At 31.0% G+C, this 19402-nt stretch overlaps 1 long non-coding RNA gene across 1 annotated transcript; it reads left to right on the plus strand.

Annotated features, from left to right (window-relative positions):
* The first annotated feature begins 4108 nt into the window (after positions 1-4108).
* Positions 4109-4524, plus strand: LOC126844951 (uncharacterized). The gene is made up of 3 exons (XR_007686661.1): positions 4109-4126; positions 4302-4327; positions 4388-4524. It is a non-coding gene; the product is annotated as an uncharacterized LOC126844951 (long non-coding RNA).
* The last annotated feature ends 14878 nt before the right edge of the window (positions 4525-19402 follow it).

Consider the following 19402-nt stretch of genomic DNA (forward strand, 5'->3'; position numbering starts at 1 on the left):
GTTGCCGAAAAAAAAGAATGCTTTAGGAGGATTTTATATTATCGTGGGAGACCTTGTATAAGTTATGAGTCAGTAAGCAACGTGTGTGGCAAAGTTCATATCTTAAATACATTTTTTTTTCTGAAAATGTACACCGACTTTACTTTTATAGTCAAGTATGAAAGCCAAAGGTGCTGATTTTTGTCTAACACAAGTTGTTTTGAAATCCATATTTTGTTATTCATGGTTTTAAATAGGTTTTCAAAATTATTTTACAGTTGCATTACCAAGTTTCGAATTCTTAAGTAATGTTTATACTAAAAATTATAAATTTATAACATTATTATTTATTTTCTTTTAAGCCCATTTGACCGACAATTCATCTACATAAACATAGGACACTATATGATTACCACCCCTAGCATTCATTTTAGTTCTAAAAAATAATAGTAATAGTTAAATTAGTTGTATTATATTATTGATTATATCCATGTATATTTTGTAGTAAAATTCTTAATCTACAATTAAGGTATTATACATGTAAGTTCAATTTTATTTTAGTATTTAGTTTAATGTTATTCATATTAGCACTTTTTAGGTGTGCAACCAAACAGACAATCTTTTAATCACAATTTTTAAAATTTTAACCTTTTTTTCTCTATTACACTGTTATAGGTACGTGATAAGGTTTAACTCTATTAGAAGGTATTTATAGCTGTTATAATTCATAAATATATTATATTTAAGTAATTAAATTAAAAGGTTTAGAATACAATCAAATATTCGTTAATATAATAAATCTTTACATTCTAGTTTTAACATGATGATAGAAACAATTTTTTTTAAATACCGCCTACGAATATCGTCGCAAGTTTATGTTAAAAAAACCCCCATTAAGTGTAGATGAAGTGTACATGCTCAATTAAGTAAACAATTTTTGGCCACGTATGGTTGTCGGCTAAAAATTTGCTTAGTACAAATAATAAAAGTGTTGCTTTTTTTTTTAAATAAATTATATTTTAGTAGGGGATTTCACTGATTAAATTACACCGTTTATTGCATTTCTTTATTTTTCACAAGCCGCACTTACTCGTAAAATAACTTGCCGTAACGTTTCAGTGTTAATATAAAAATTAAAATTTATTTTTCCTATTTGCTACATCGGTTTTTTAAGATGGCGTTCAAAGGAAGTTTTATCAGTATGATGGTATTGTCAGTTTTTGTTTTGGCAATAGCTACAGGTAATTTATTCTTATATACTTTTACAAATATGTTATTTAAATAATGTAATAAAACCATATTTTAATGCGTATTTATTATATGATAATTTTGATGGTCGTTATAGTAAAAATCTACTTATGACTTAAATAATTTAAGGCTTTGATGGCAAACTAAGGGCTTTAATTTAAATGAGTCATAATGTACGTTTATTTAATTCTGCCGCCGTAGAGAAAAAGTTCTTTCTAATTTTCAAACTTAGTGGTCACGATCTAATCAAAGTTACTCAAGTCCTGGTTTCTTATTATCAGAAGATTTGATTTTTTCTGAACATGTAAGTTAAATTTGTTGTAAAGCTATCAGAAACGTCCGATTTTTAAAACGTACTGTTTCTAGTTTATAAATTCTGAATCTTTGTTAAGATCGATCCTAGAATTTGATTTAGTTTTTTGGAACTCTTTTTAAGTAGGTCTCAAAAATAAACTTAAAAGAACAAAGTCTGTTTCTATGCATGATTGCTCATAAAATAGGTATTCTTTTATTATAATTGTTGTTGTTATTATTCTTCTTTTTTTTTGTATTTCAGTCATTAACGGAGGTGAGTGTTATTATTACATTTTGCTTGAACCTTTACAAGTGAGTAATCCATTTTCCTGTATTAATTATTATATTTATCCCTCCTTAAAATCCTTAAAATATAAAGTGATTCTTATCATGCAAAATTCTTCTACGACATTGTTCTATTTTATGCTGTTTGGTGGAAAATAAAATATTCATAAATATTTAAGGATAATGAGATTATTTTAAGTTGAGCCTCACAGAGATTGAATATTTTTAGGCAAAACATTTTATTAAATAGTCGAGAAATGTCTTTAGACATTTTTTAATTCTACTACATTCGAATAGCTATTTAAATATTGTTAACCTAACCGAACCAGCAATTTTTTGTTTACAAAATAATAATTTATATAATATTTTTATTATTTTAATAATAATAATTTAATTTCTATCATTTTTTGAATTATCACAATATACTGACATGTATCAATAAGTATACCTAACCTATCCTAACCCTGTATATAAATATAATTTACTCACGGCTAACTGGAAAATAAAGTTCCAGGAGAGGAATTCTTGAGAGGATATGTGGAAGTAAGCGTAGAACTGGATGAAGGGGCAGAAGTAAATCAAGGAGAAAACCTGGACTTAACAAAACGCACCCTTGTGATCAACGGTGTGGGAAATCCAAAAGGTGTATTTGGAAATACAGATATGAACATTAAATGGTGTCGAATAGATGAAGTGTCTGTCAATGGGATAGCAATTATAGTAGTTAATGGAAACAAGGGAATAACAATCAAGTACAGTGAAGAAGGAGGAATCGCAGTAAATGGTCAAAAAATAGATGGATTCCAAAATATAAAAGGAAGGGGAAAAACTGTTTTAAAATCGAAAAGTAATTATTAACGAAATACTGTTATTTGTATGTCTTTATAATTGATGAACTGATAAACAAAAAAATTATTTTCTACAAAATATTGGTCTGAACATTGTTGGATCATATCACAAACGTATTAAGAAGTTATAGGAATTTTAGTGAGGTAGTAGTAGGTAATTTAAGTCCCGTTTTGTAAATAGTTAAACTATTATTCTTAGTTAAAAGATATAATTCATTTTTACACGTTTTAGACCAATACTTTCCTTATTTTTACTACAATAACTTTACGTTTACGTAGATAAGTAAATAATAATTTAGGTTAACTTTGCATTTTTTTATAATTATACGTTACTGTGTCCAAAATTTAATTAATTGAATATTATTTTTTAGAAATAAAATCTGTCGGTATGTATACTTCTACGTAGATAAGTAAATACTAAATAATATGTTACGTTACTGTGTCTGATATATTTAATTCACCACATATTTTGATTAAATTTATAAATAATTTGCCGAACATTTTGACCGGTCGATAACCATTTTTGGATAATTAGCTTCAAAGCTGTTAATGTTTAAATGAAATGTCAGGAAGGTTAGGTGGTGCGGTTGAGTAATGCGTGCAGATAAATATATCTCCACTCTTCCTACTCTTCCTTCCGTCCTAAAATTTAATATTTTAATAACTTTAAAGATAATTATCCAAAACAGGTTAATAACCAGTTAAAATGTTCAGTCAATTAGTCTCAATTCAAAAAGTCAATCAAATATGTATACGTTACCATTTAACGACTTTTTTTTAATATTTGTTTAAATTTCAGGTCGTGATTTGTGTAAGTAAAAAAAAATTATTGAAATGTTACAAAATTAAAAAAATTATTATTAAAATATTTAAAAAAACATTTGTATTAATTTCAGGCTGTTGTTTTTGTGAGTGTACTAAAATTATTGTACTTTTATCAAATTTAATCATTTAATAGTAAACAAATTAAAAAAAAAAATCATTTGTATTAATTTCAGGTTGTGATTTGTGTGAGTATACAAAAATGATTGAACTTTTATTAAATTTAATCATTTATTATTAAAAATAATTTGTATTAATTTCAGGTTGTGATTTGTGTGAGTATACAACAATTATTTAACTTTTATTAAATTTAATCATTTATTAATAAAAATATTTAAAAAAAAAACCATTTGTATTAATTTCAGCAATATTGAGTGAGTACACTAAACTTATTTTACTTTTATCAAATTTAATCATTTTCCGCTAAAACTACTAAACCGTTTTTAATGAAATAGACAATAAAATCATTCCAGATTTAGTCTTAGCCGGCGTAGTTTTAACGAGCTTAAATTATCTATTGATTTAAGTATAAATTAGGTTTTTTTATTAATTTTACGAGATTTTTTTTTAAGGTAATCATTGAGTAAGAAATGTAAACCTATATTGCTTTTACATAAATGTTTATTTTTCAGACTGCATGTGCGGTAAAGGTAACATAAATTATTTAAAATTATGTTTTTTTTTATTTATAATATTAAAATGTTATAAAATAATAATTCTAATATAATTAAGTATATTTTAAAAACTAAAATTATTGTACTTTTATCAAATTTAATAATTTATTATTAAACATATTTAAAAATAAGACAGTTCTTCTAATTTCAGGTATCACTATAGGAGATACGTCAGTTGTGAGTAATATCTATAATTAATAATTGTTTGTGTTATAATTTCATGTTTTTTAACTACAGGATACTATACAGCGTACAGGGCTACAGACCAGCACCGGTCTGTAATTCATCTTACTCAATTTTAAAAAAGGATTTTTATACTAAAATAGTACATATTGTAGGTAATTATGACTATTTTATAAATACCTCACATATTATTGTTAAGAGTAATAATTATCTGTTATGTGTTACACGAATTATTTATGTTTAAAAATATAATATTATGAATGAATTGTTTACAATCAAGTATTAACACTATTTATATGTAATCAACTTCAATCTATTAAGTTTCCATTAAAATGTATTTACACTTAGTAAAATAAAAATTTCCTTGAATATAATATTTATTTCATAACATAATTTATTTATATATACGTAATAATACATTTTGATTCCTATTAAAGTAAACCGGCCAAAAATTACACATTGCTCCTTGACTAAAACAAATGCGGAACAAATAAAATCTATTTGTTCCAGAAAAGTTCCTGTGAGAATAACTCAATAAAAAAAATAATATGTACTATAGTTAAAACTTATTTTTTTTATATTTAACTATCCGATTCTAAAAAAATTACTTATTTTTGGGCATTGGTATAACTGTGTAAACGATGTAAATTAAAATGACCCTTGAAGTCATGATGGTTATATTTAATTTAGTTTAATGGTGAGCATACGATCTATAAACCTGATAAAATTGCAAAATAAATAACTAATAACACTTTTAAAAACTCATAGAATACAATTTATCTGTAACGACAGTGAGTAAATGTGTAAGTAGATTTCAGTGATTTCACAGTGGAGCGATTTTAAACTTTGACCAGCTGCCATAAATCAGGATAATCAGAATTTCATTTAAAACATTAATTTTTTTTTATGATCCTCTTGTATTGATAAATACTTTAGAGGTACTCAAGTGGTTTCTTTTAAGTTTAAAATTGCTTCCTTGTAAAATCACTGAAATTGACTTACACACTTATTCACAGTGGTTACAGATATATAAAATTAGAAATGAAATTCCCTCCATCTGTTAAATACCTAATTCTTTTTCTTTAAATTCTAATGCTAGATCATATAGATTTATAGAAATAATAAAGTGCAACCCACCACGATAGAACTAGATGTTGGTAATTAATATAAATGCAGCTTAGTTTTAGTGCCGTAGAAATGCGTTTTATTTTTAATACGCGGATTTATATTTTGTTTTAAGTAATATCATTTTTTTAAATTTTGAATTACAATAGAAATGTTTAAAATTCGAAATCAAAACATGTTTTGGAACACTCTCCATATCGACAAGTTAATAAATGTTTATCCACAAAAACACAATAAGTGGATATATTGTATAAACAGGTAACATAATACAAATTGTTCAAAAGCTATTGTGTTCGTATTATTTTTAGTTTATTCCCATTTTACCTCTCAAGTTGAAATCGTGTTGTGGACATGGTTAGGTTTGAGACACCAAGTATACCAAGCTTCCCCAGAGAACTGGGTTCTTTTGTTTTGGTTTTAATTAGCTTAAAATGGAAATATGAACATGAGAGTATACATACTGCGTTACTTATGTTTTAACAATTTAGTTTTAATTAATATTATATTATATTGGGATCTGAATTAATTAAATACGTTTCATTTTTAAATTGAATAGATAACATCTATATTTATTAATATTAATATTCAAAACTATTAAACTAGTATAGACGAGGTTTACATATAGTTTTAATCGTGTTCATTTAACATTACTAAAATAAAAATGTATAATACAGAGTGGTCCATTTAACGCAAGACACTCATTTTCTTTAAACATAATTACAATTTTGTTTCTTTATGAAAACATTTTAAATTATGTTATTTTATAATATTAGAAAATATTCAAATTTTTTACAAGACGGAAGTTGGTAAGTTTTACAAAACTGTAGTCAGGCGGGCCATGCTGTATGGTAGCGGAGATGAGTATACTTAGGTGGATGAGTGGTGTGACGAGGGATAGGATATATTTAATTATTTTTTGTTTAAGAATACTTTCCTTAAAACATTTTGACTGGTTTCTAAATAGTTTAAGATTATAATAATCTGTACAGTATAAAGTTGTTAAAGTACAAAGGTTTAGGATCTTACCGGTGAAATGTAGTATTATTCTTATATGTACTCATCACTCAATCGCACTGACCTTCCCGTCCAATTTTTAAACTTAAATAACTTCAAAAATAGTTATTCAAAACCCGTTGTCGACTAGTAAACATTTTGAGCAGATTATTTTTAGTTTCGGAATTTAATTAAATATTGTTGCTCCTATTTAAGTCGCAAAAGTTGATAGCGTTTTGGAAAATACTAAAAAATGTTAATATTTTGTAATTTCATAATATATTTGGTTCACTAACGAAAACATAAGTACTTTCAATAAGAAAAACTATAAATTTGTTATTACTTTCTGAAAAAATGAGTGTCTTACGTTAAATGGATCACTCTGTATAGACGGCTGTAGAGGTTGATGGGTTTGTTTTTGGCGGAATATACTATGCTCTAATTGTAGGGGGAAATTATACACTGTGATTGGTTCATATAATAGTAATTTATACGTCCGATTAATGATGGGCGGGTACTGACATGGATGTAATTATAGATTTCAGGGAAGGTTAGTTGCAAAACTCGTCTGACTGTATATTGAAAAAATATACATACAAGCAGGATATTTAAATTTGTTGGAAACAATTTCAGAACAAAACTTTTTTGTTTCCTTATTGTTTGCCCAATGCTACAAATATTGTGAAACTATGTATTTATGAAAAAACTTAATGGGACACGGGAAAAAATATTTAATTGGTTCAGCTAAAATTATGATTTATATTATAGGGACACAATCAATTTTTAGTTGGAACAACTAAATGTTTATAGTTGGGCCAACTATGTATTTTAGCTTCGAAGCAAAGCAGAGAAGGTGTTTTTAATGTGATTCATAACTGTTAGAGACTTAAATTCATTAAAAAAAAAATAATAATTTCTTTTTTATAATCTTAGTATGTGACTAAACAATCAAGCATTTTATTTATTTTATTTTATATACTCGTATTTCAATTAGCAAAAAAAATTAATGAATTATCAGCATTTTTATTTTCAAAACAACAGAAAAAAAAAATGCGTCTAGTTCACTATGCTACAACTCCAGTTAAAAAAATGTATTAAGCTGAAATGTTATATTTACACTAGTAAGCAAGCAAGCAAAAAAATTGATTGTTTGAACATTTTTAATGGCCTGTTTTTTCCACCTAAATTTCATTTTCAGACCACTGTGCGTCAGTTGTATCAAATTTAAATTATACCCATTTCCCATTCCCCTAGGGGGATGTAAGTTTTTTGGGTTTTTTAGCCGTAGTTTTAAGACCTTTAAGTTGAAAATTTGCCAGTAGTTAGAACTCATATGTATCCACAACATATTAAACGAGGAAAAAATTCGGCACTACACTTACATTATCAATTTTTATTATTCAATAAAAACTAATTTGTCAAAATAACATAATTAACTGAATATGGATTTTATTAAGCCATAATTGATATAAAGTCGTTTTGAACAGAACTCTAATTTTTGCGGATTGACTGAATTTAATTTAAGTAACTCTAAATTGGCAGCCAATTTGTAAGAAATAATAACATGAGTTGATTATACTATAGATGTTCTAATTATCAATTTGACAGACCGAATAATCCTCGATCGTGACCACATTGTAAATTAGGTATGTAGATGATATTATGGCATTCATAAAGTGATAACTGATAAAAGTTTAACACAAAAATATTTGACTTTTTTTTGGAAAAGTGAAAACTAAAATAATATTGTTTATTGATAATCGGTTTTTTTTTGTTTGAGTAATTTTTAAAAAATATTATCAGTTTAAAAGATATTAAGTGTCCTACGTTAAATGTATCAATTTGTACATATCAAAATGGCTTACGCTGCGCCGTTTAGTTGCTACGAAAAATGATTGATTTCCCCAGTAAGCGTAAAGCGGTTTTTATGTGAACCAAAAAAACATGTTATTGGGAAACTTGTGTTTGATCAAACGTGTAGTGCACGTTATGACTTATATTATGTGCTCGTGTACTAAAAATGTACTATGAAATCTAGTTGTTCACTTACTATCAACTCTTTTACACGTTAATTCTGTCTTGATTTAGAAAAACAACCATATATTACATAGTATCTAACTATATTAATTTTTCACTGAAACACATGTCAATATGCTTCTTCTTCTTTATCTTCGCCTTACACTCCCAACTACATGGGCTCAGCCACCCTAGTTCAACACCTCCATAGAGCTCGGTCTACTACATCTCGTCCAATCACCCCCGCTATCATCATATCACTCTGTATTCCATCCACTCATCTTTTCTTTGGTCTTCCTCTTCCTCTTTTTTCTTTACATTCATCTTCATAATACCTCTCACTGCCTCTGTTTCATCTCTTCTCATAACATGACCGAACCATCTCAACCTATTCTCTCTCATTTTCTCCACAATTGATGCAACTCCTAGACTGCCCCTTATGTATTAATTTCTTATTCTATCTTCCCTAGTCACTCCACTCATCCACCTTAACATTCTCATCTCCGCTACACTCATTCTCTATTCCGTTTTCTTATCTAATACCCAACATTCCGACCCATATAACATTGCTGGCCTCACTACCGACCTATAAAATTTACCTTTCAATCTTATAGGCATCCTTCTGTCACACAAAACACCCGACGCTCCCCTCCACTTCATCCATCCAAAATTTATTCTATTTTTCACATTCTCCTCGTACCCAACATTTTTCTGTACCACCGATCCTGAGTACTTAAACCTATCAACCTCACACACTTCATCATCACCCATCTGCATTACCTGTCTTACCCTATAATCTTCTCCGAAATCAAACACGAATGTCTCCGTTTTATTCCTACTATCCTCAGTCCTTTCCCTTCAAGTGCCTCTCTCCACTCTTCAAGTCTCTCACCCAATTCTTCCCCAACTTTCCCCCACTAACACTACATCATCCGCAAACATCTTACACCATGGCATCTCCCCCTGTATATCTTTCGTAATCTCATCCATTACTAAAGGGAACAAGTAAGGACTCAACGCTGAACCTTAATGCACACCTACTCTTACACTAAAATCTTCAGTTTCTCCACACACGCTCTTCACTCTTGTACTTGCCCCTTTATACATTTCCTTTATTACTTTCACACACACCCTCGGAAATCCTTTCTTCCTTAACGTCCACCTCAAACCTCTAAAAATCAGTAGTTAGTATTTTCAAGCCAGTACAGTCCAAACTAAGTACAGTGTAAGCCAGCAAAATTAGAAAGTATTAAATTGAGGTGCTTTATTTACAAATAAGCATCAAAGCGTTTATTTTAAAGTGATTTTATTCACTTTAATCTATAATAATTCCTATAGACCTGTAACCTCTCCGTCCTCACTATGCCCCGACCCAAATGTACTGGTTTTCTTACTCTGTGTTTGTCAATTTTAATATAAAAAAAAATTGTTTCTTAACATTTTCTCAGTGAATTTCGGCAAGAAATGCATTTAGAGTACTGATACATATCATTCCTGCCAGTTTGTTACAAGATGTTTAACTAGATTTTTAAATTTAAAACGTCTTAACAGACTTAATTAAAACAAATTTTATGCCCCAACAGTTAATAAAGAAAATTAAAATACAACTCATAACATTCCACAATACGGTTTTTCGTTTTAATTTACAAACTGTATTCTTTATTTGCTTGAAAAAGCAATAATTATCTAGCGTTGTTTGGAGAACATTTACGCCTAATTCTTTAGCGCAAAACCTTGAGTACGCAGAATGCGCTTTATTAGCTGCATGGTATATTTAGAGCAAAAACACCTATTATGACAGACCGGAAGAGAATTACTGAACGCTGGTATAACTTGAGATTGTTTTGAAGTTCGGTTTTTTGAAAATTCCACTGCTGAATGGAATACGTACCCGTGCAAAATATTTAATTAATATTTCTATCAAACCACGTGTGGCGTCAGAGACGTCCTTGAGGGCATGTCGTCGGTAAGGTCCAAATTAAACATAAAGGCGGCGGATACGTTTCTCACCTGCAGTACGCGCTAGGACGTGTCGCTGTGTTGCGGCAGGAGGTCCTAGTCCCAATATTGTTATTACTATTAAATTGTACACCGTTTGGTACGGTTATCGGAGGTCGGTGGACGTCAGCACTAAAAACTGAACGCACTCAATAAACATGGGCGTTTTATAGGTTAACAGCCACTCGGTCCCGGTTCCCTCTTGCCCCGTTTGTGCGCGTCGCCGCCTTTTGCGGCCTCTGTTGGCTTCGGCTACGGCGGTGGCGGCGGCGGCGGATCATCAAAAAGGACTCGGCGAGGCAATAATTTACACATTTATTGAATCCTCTTGTTTTTATTCTCGCACCGAGGTTTTATGGCGTCAGGGGGTTAGGGAATTTGTAGTAATACTTATTATATTTTACACATATACAATACATACATATATATTTCTATACCTATAATGTTTTACCTCATAATAATATTATCGTCACCGCCGCCGTCTCCGTTTACTCGGTCACCGCAAAGACCGACCAAGTTCCAATGTCCAGTGTTTTGCGCTTACAACCAAATGGCGGACGTTGTATTTTCTGTTCGAGTACAATCATTATTTACCAATAACCATGTCCGCTTGTATAAGCTGTGTATAGCGGACCGAAACACCACAGTGAAACGGCATAGGGCAAAACGTTGGTCGCAGCATTGAACTTTGTTAATTTACATAGTGAATTTTTCATTTCTATTCGTGTTTAAAATATGTATATATATATACGCTCCGACCAGACGATGTTTGATAATTACATTTAGCGTCTGATTAATAGCGACTGTGTGAATAAACAACTGAACACAATATAAATATATAGAACGCGCATTGCCCATAGTCAATGAAAATGTCCACTAGTGGGAGGCTGCCATATTGTGAACAGTTATGGTTTTTTTCTATGATTTAGGCAAATAAATGACGGAGTTATCATCGTATTAACATTATGTTATCATTTTATATGGCACATAACAACATGGCAGCGTTACAGGTCGGGACATATTTCAACCCGTATGCGCGTTCCACATATTGAGTTCAGTGGTATAAACCACAAACAATATTGACCGGCATCAATACCTAGCAAAAATATATCCTGTGTTAAAAAGAATAAATTGTTGACAGTTAAATTGTCTTCAGCTATTACTTCCACTACTTATCAGTTTTCCGTATTTCTCAACATTATATCTGTAACAACTGTGAATAAGTGTGTAAGTCGATTTCAGTGATTTTACAGGGGAGCGATTTTAAACTTTGACCATCTGCCATAAATGCCTACTCAGCCAATAACTCACATCTCTCTCAAAGTTTTCTTGTTGGTCCAACGAGTTAGACATTTATTCAAGGTGTGCTCGACGCCTCGGACTACATCCTAGCGTACTTATTTAATTTTGACCAAAATTCGACTTACACACTTATTCACAGTTGTTACAGATTGACGTTTATGTTTACCGGGTTTCGAATTTTGGACAATATTGTTAAAAAAATAATAACACTGGTTGAGGTACTGTGGTGATGGTAGAAGATGAATTGAGTGAAAACCTCTAGTGTCAATGAAATGTTTGTCAATGTATATCCCCCCATCCTCTGAAAAAACCTCATCACTCCTCATAACATGACCAAACCATCTCAAGCTATTCTCTCTCATTTTCCCCAAAATGGATGCAAATCTTAGACTTCATCTTATGTATTCATTTCTTATTCTATTTTCCCTAGTTAATCCACTTATCTGTCTTAGCATTCTCATCTCCGCTACACTTTTTCCCTGTTCAGTTTTCTCATCTGCTGCCCAACATTCCGATCCATGTAACATTGCTGGCCTCACTACCGTCCGATACATTTTTCCTTTCAATCATATTATAGACATCCTCCTGTCACACAAAAAAACACCTGACGCTTCCTTCTCCATAGGACCAGAGTCTTATCAAAATAATAATTTATCAATAACCAGTAACTGGTTTGATTCTTAAGTATTTAGAGGTAGGGGATTCATCCTTTCTAATATTCAAACAAGTAGAAAAAGAATAGCTGTAATGAATGCAGTTTAGCTAGTAGATAAGTAATTTTTTAATTATATTTTAGGTGTAAGGGTATTTTAATATTTTGAATGATTTTTCTTTTCCTCAAGCTTTTCTCGTCCCTCGATTATTGAATCTGTTCTACTCTAGAGTAGTAGAAAAAATATATTAGACGACGACTGAGCTCGCGTTCACCACAGTTTGTCGTTTGCTCATTAATACAGATTAGGTGCAGCCATGTGTGCAATTGCACACAATGTGATTTGTATTATATTTCGTTGATGTTGGGTGCGCTTTTTCTTCGCTCTGGTCACCGTTTAGGTTTAGGGTCGCGCGTGGTCCGACCGGTAACAATAACCGGCACATTTGCTGGAGTGTCGGTAACGCGTTGTGCGTTTTTAATCCGATAGTCTGACAGGCATTCAGGTGAGATTACCCGAGGCCGAGGGAGAGAGATGCTCGCCGTTAACGTCTACATTTCGGTTTGTGGCTTATGTATTCCATTGAGCGTATTTCGTATGAGAAAACTATTGCCTTGTTTACAATTATTATCGGCCACTGAAGGGCATCGACCATACAGTCCAACTGCTATTTTAATATTACAGTACATTATACGGTAACTACACACACACACACAATCAATGATCAAAATGCATTATCTTTGGTTTCCCTCAGGATTATATTATATTATGACGCCGGGAGAGTCGCGTTTGCTCCGAGGGGACCGTGTGCGGATTATTATTATTGTGATTGTAAAGGATCTAATCCGGGCAAGGTAATTATGATCCCACCGTTTACATATATATATATATTATATTAAAATATAATACCTGATTGTTGTGACTGTACTGTTGCCGGTTTTTATGCAATATTATTATATTATTGTCCTATGACGCGCACACGTCGCCCCAAGCATGTTATGACAGCCGGGTATATTACTTTAAAACGTAAACAACTATGCAAATTTGTCTCGATACATTAGGCTAGTTCAACAAGAAACTATTAATTTTATTAATAGTTTTTTTTACTACTGTGTGTATGTGTGTGTATAGTCAATTAGGGTAAGGCCGTTGTCGACCAGCCGCAGAAAAATTTGCAAGGCCAAACAGAGAAAACAATTTTAATGGATAGCTATATATTATGATGACACGATGAAAAAAAATGAACAATTTGTTTTAAAAGAAAATGAGTATGTTAGGGATAAAAACCCTAGTGTAGGTAATACACAGCTATGTTTTAATCAAATTAACGGGGTGGAGACTATGGTCATTTTAAGAATCAATTTTCCCCATCTACGGCCACCTCATTTTATATTCACATTTAACAACAAATGCTGTCTTATAAAAGATGATAGGTAACTGAATAAAACTGTAGAATATAGATGGATGACAATAGATGGGATCACCATCCTTTATAGATGGTAAAAGTTAGTAAGTGGATAGAAACATTTAAATTTCCTACGCCGTTTTCAAATAGTTTCTTGTACTCAACAAAATCTAACTAATGATGGATTCATAGTCAGATTATATTTAAGTACATCAGGTAATCCAGTAACTCTAGAACAAAGTGTAAATGGTTATGTTACTTGTAACTTTTAGGTAGAATTACATATACTGAGGATAATGTAAAACTTTTAACAACACATACTGAAGAATATATACTTATATTGTTGATAAACAGTTACATGTTTTAGATAAAGCAAAATATACAATTGACGATGGCTCTGGCAGTAAAAATTATTTTTACAACCATAAAAAATCATTGGAATTTACAACACACATAAATGTATAAGTGGGAAAAGAAATGTGATTGAGTAGTGCAGCGATAAGTAAAATATTAGATAACAGCTATGTGTATACATATATACGTTACTATTTAAGTTTCAAAAGTTAATAGCAATCTCTGGAAAATACTAAAAAAGGTAAATATTTTGTAATTTTATAATATTGTAAAAAAACGTGAACAAAAATTGTTTCAAAAAAAAAGAAAAACTACAAACTTGCAACTATTTGGAGAAAAATTAAGTGTCTTATCACCCCGTCTCCAGTACCGTTGTATTTATGAAAAATATACAGAGTGATCATTTTATCGTGAACCACTCACTATCTTATAGGGTTTAGTATATAATTAAATTTATTTTTTCATATTGTTTTTGTACAATGTGATCTAAATTGTTAACAATTTTTTTTTGTCCCCCTCCTAACTTAAAATATGGTAACGCATACATTTCATTAACTTTTTAAATTGAGAATAATGTACTAAAAAATGTTGACTGATCTATGACCAGTTTTAGATAAGTATTTTTAAAGTTATAAGAGTTTAAAGTTAGAATGGGATAAGGGAAGTGCGCGCAGATAAAAATAATATACACTCCACCTTATCTCCTACCCTAAACTTGAAACTTCAATAACTTCAAAATCAATTAGTGGAAACCAAACCGTTTGAGAGTATCGCAAAGTTTATTTCTATAAATAGGTGCATACACCGTCGACTGTTTATTATTGTATTATTGAAATACGTTACACAAAATATTTACCCGTCAAATTACCTTGTCCTCGTCCTGTCAAGCGTTTATATGTGTATACACATGATGATAATAATAATAATATTAAAATGTAAAATATTATAATATATTTCACCGTCATCGTCGTTAGAAATCTGAGTGGAAACCATGCGTCGTCCTTCTGTCGGATCGCTAAGTATGCGCGTGGGTGAACGTCTTACGCACACGACCCAATTGGAACGGCTCTACGCAGTAATACAGTTTCGTCCTATCTCCACTTGACTTCGACTTTCCTTCGAGTTCCAGTACCAGTTGTGGAAAATCACTACCGTACTACCCACCACGATAGTCTTATTAATTAACAATACACGGTCATTCCATAAGGGTAAAACGTTTACGCATTGTCTTGCCGAAGAATAGTCAAACCCGAAGAGGTAATTGTCGCTTTTTCTATATAATTTAAGTCAAATATTATTTTCCCCGTCGGTGGTCTAAGATTCTCATACCTACCTACACAGTCACAAAAGTTTACTAATCCATCTAAAACAGTTTACAGGTGGAAAATACATTTTTATGTTTATACATGACATAGTATTAAAACACTAGTTACCTAATAAATTGATCAATTTGTTTTTTACGCGTAGCTAAGAACTATAACATGTTCGATTGAATAACACACATTTTAACAACATGTTTTCTGTTGAGATTGTTTTGTTGTAAAAAATCCCTATATCAGCTCCCTTAGCTATCGGCGTACACGCTTAAGTCTTATAATTGATTAACGGTATTATTATTCATGATTAAGGTTATTACTTATTATTAACGTAACCGTTACGGTGCAATGTGAGAGGTGAAATGCCTACTATTCGCCCTGGCGTTCTAAGGTTAACACGGATTGTCCTTTGACTGTGATCCCCAATTAGCTTTGCAACATTATAATACTAAATACACAGATTCCGAAGGCTTACCGTCCTCTAAGCATAATATATTATTATCCCTCTAGAGTGCGGACACACAGTGTTTCTTTTGACGGTTGTTCTTTTGAATACGCCCTTTTAAGATAATCCACTCGACGGTGTCCTAGTGGTTCGAATTCGGTGCTACCTCGTTTAATTACACGACCCTATTAGTAGCTGCTGTTAGCAGTAATAACAAACATTAATAATTGGGGACGTGACATATTTGCTGTATTGTTTGTAACACGGGAAAATTTATAAAATAATATGTTACTGCAATCGTTACACCACCAATAGCGTTACGAAAAAGCGATACGATAAGTAGAAATAGGAGAAATCGAGTGATATATTAGTGTTTGTGAGATGGATGGTGAACGATAAAAAGATTAATACTTAGGCAAGCCACTCGTCATTGGAGGAAATAAAGACTGGGCTAGGTATACTCAAAACACACGTTCAACAAAGACCTGCCGGCCTAAATTTCCGCCATGTCTAGCGTTCAGTTGGATCGTATAGTGTCTATACAGCAATTTGAATAAAGCATACAAATATTTTCCTCGTCAGTTTATATAACAGTTTTAAAACGGCTTCTGTTACAAAATTGCAAATTATATTATCCAATGTTGCAAAAATTTAACATACTTGTATAATTGCCTAGATTTTTCTTATCCTCATGGATATCCTTATAGTGGTTTTCCGTATTTCAACATATTACTACGGCCGCGTGAAAATAAATGTATTTTCGTTTATGTTTAACGACTATACTACCGCGCATTAGCGTTACACCAAACCTAAACTATGTACATTACAGTGAAGCAAACAATTAGTTTGCACATTAATGCTCTTAGCGCCAATATATTATTATGTGGTATTAACATAGGTGAGAACAGACACTCGCTGCTAACCGAAACGTCCCATTTGTGTGCACGTTATTATGTTCATCGCCTACCGGTTAAATAAATACTGCATACATATATATTCAGAACGGTTTCATTGTTCGAATAACAAAGGGTTTTAAAACAAGTATCGCTACCGTCGGTTCTGGCCCGTAATAGTGTATTAGAAATAATAGTATTGTTTGTAGGTACGGTTAAGTTGGTGTGTTTAACGACTATCGAAATCCTACTGACGAAATTTGTACAAGTCATTATGTAATAATATCACCTGTTTCAAATATTCTCTTTGAAATTTTTAACTTATGTTTCGATAATCGATCATTATGATCAATCAACCAAAAGTTATCATATTGAAAAACCGCAGTCATTATTGTCATAGCAAAGCATATATATTGTTTTAAATTTACCACGGTGTTGTTTAGAATTGATCACATGGAATTATTCAAATTGCATACCAAAACCAAACAAAAGGTTACTCATATCTAAAATTTAGAAGTGTTTTTGACAACTGACAATAGTTTTTACTTATCATCGCAAAATGGATATTATTTAAAAAAAAATTGATTTTTCAAAGTGTAAAGGTATTTATTTTTTTATAAAATGAGTATTTTTCTACCGTGTCTTGAACAAATCTGTTGTACATAATATAAGTCTAATAAAATAAAGTTGATAACAAAAAAATGATCTCTGTGTTATCTGTTTTTAAAAATACAATTTTAAAATTATAATGGACAATTTTTTAAGCTTGGATATAATTTTTTCGGTTCAGGATTTGACGTTATATAGACGCTTGTAACTTGAAATGCACAATGGGGGGAATTTTTTTTTCAAGTTAAAACCAGGACATGATAATATATCATATTTTTTTTTGGTCTTTTACCAAATTTACTTTAAAAGTAATTTTCTACACCATTTAATACCATATGACATTAAAATAAAAAAAAAAGATATTAAACAATAATTAGTTATGAACTTTCATTAAAAAAATATACAATGAGAAATATTAATTATTATTTATTATTCAAAAAACGCAAGCTAATGATAATGGGACTTAAAAATGTATATATTTTATTTTGCTAACGAAATTAAAAAATAATTTCTAGACAACAATCACATTAAATTTTCGTTCAGTGCTATGAGCTATGGCGTACCTAATGTCTGTAGTTACCCAAATGGAACAAAAGAAAAAAATATCTTATACGTTATCATATTATTCTAATTAAATCAACATCAATGGTACGAATTCATAATTAATATATTTATGATTCTATTTAAATTCAAAATAAAACGTCGACCTGTGTGGCACAGTAAATAACTTGGTCAAAGAGGAACGGGGAGGGGGGTCGATTACCGCACAATGCGAAACATACAGGCTGTCCGCCCACGCCTTCTTTTCTTCTCTGAAAATTTGGTGAAGCGAAATTAGGAAGACATAATCGAAATAAATATGTATGACCCTGTCTTTAGGTAAGGGTGCTTGATTGTGTTCGTAGCGATATGACGTGTGAATGCCAGTCGCACTAAGTAAAAATGGAATTGAAATAAATATACGTATTTTATAACAGAATTCTTGAATAGTACTACATAAAACTAACACTTAAACCCTACCTAACAACTGTACAGTAACTTAAAAACTTAAGGCCATCTGGGAACCTGTGACTGGACTCTGGTCGTAGACTTTTTTCAAAAGTAAGAAGCCAAGTGCAAAACTATTACTGGACGACTCATTTTATACAACTTAAAAACTTATACGAGTAAAAAAAAAATGAATGGTTTTAAAATGATCTATGATTAATTTTGATCTACATGGTTTAATGTGAATAATGGTTTCAAATAAAACACATAACCATAGTCATTAGTTATTTAAGTATGGTATAATTATTATGACTAACTTTAAGTAGTACACTTTCTTTTACAAACAAAAAATTTAAAAAATAATCAGGGTTTGTCGTGTACACGGATTACAAAACTAAAAATATCTAAATGCACAAATACACATACGCCCAACAAAGGACTTAAAGAGTGTCAAGTTTGTAAATAGTAGTAAAAGTTTTAACTTTAAAAATGCTTTTAACTTTTAAGTGCTTTGAAATCAATATTGGTGAAAACTATAAATCGAATATTATGTTTGGCCCTTTTTTCGAGGTTGAACCGTTTGTGCTTAGAACAGCTTACGTTATGTAATCTGTGTGCTTGTTACGAATGAAAACGGAAATTGATAAACAATGATTGCTGTCATTGAGTGTAGCGCCCAGTTTTTGACACCGTTGGCTGTCAAATAACGTTGATGAATGATATTATCATTACACTTGAGCGTACGCATTCACGGCGCCTTCGGTTGTTTTTCCGCGTGTAACACTGACCTTCTGCGTGAAAAAAAAACAAAAAAATAATTACAAAGACAGTATGTATAATCACGACGGTCTTATAGTGTATTACCTATAGAGTAGCTGCCGATACGCACTTGTAAAAATTGCAAACGCACAGTACTATATTATAGGCCGACAAAAAGCGTGTCATAAAACCGTGTCCAAATCTATAACCTGAG

Source organism: Adelges cooleyi, unplaced genomic scaffold (assembly GCF_023614345.1).
Source record: "Adelges cooleyi isolate 19-005CV unplaced genomic scaffold, UGA_ACOO_1.1 ACOO_flye_CR_arks_rails_tigmint_CR_PRNA_651, whole genome shotgun sequence".
NCBI classification, from domain to species: Eukaryota; Metazoa; Arthropoda; class Insecta; order Hemiptera; family Adelgidae; genus Adelges; species Adelges cooleyi.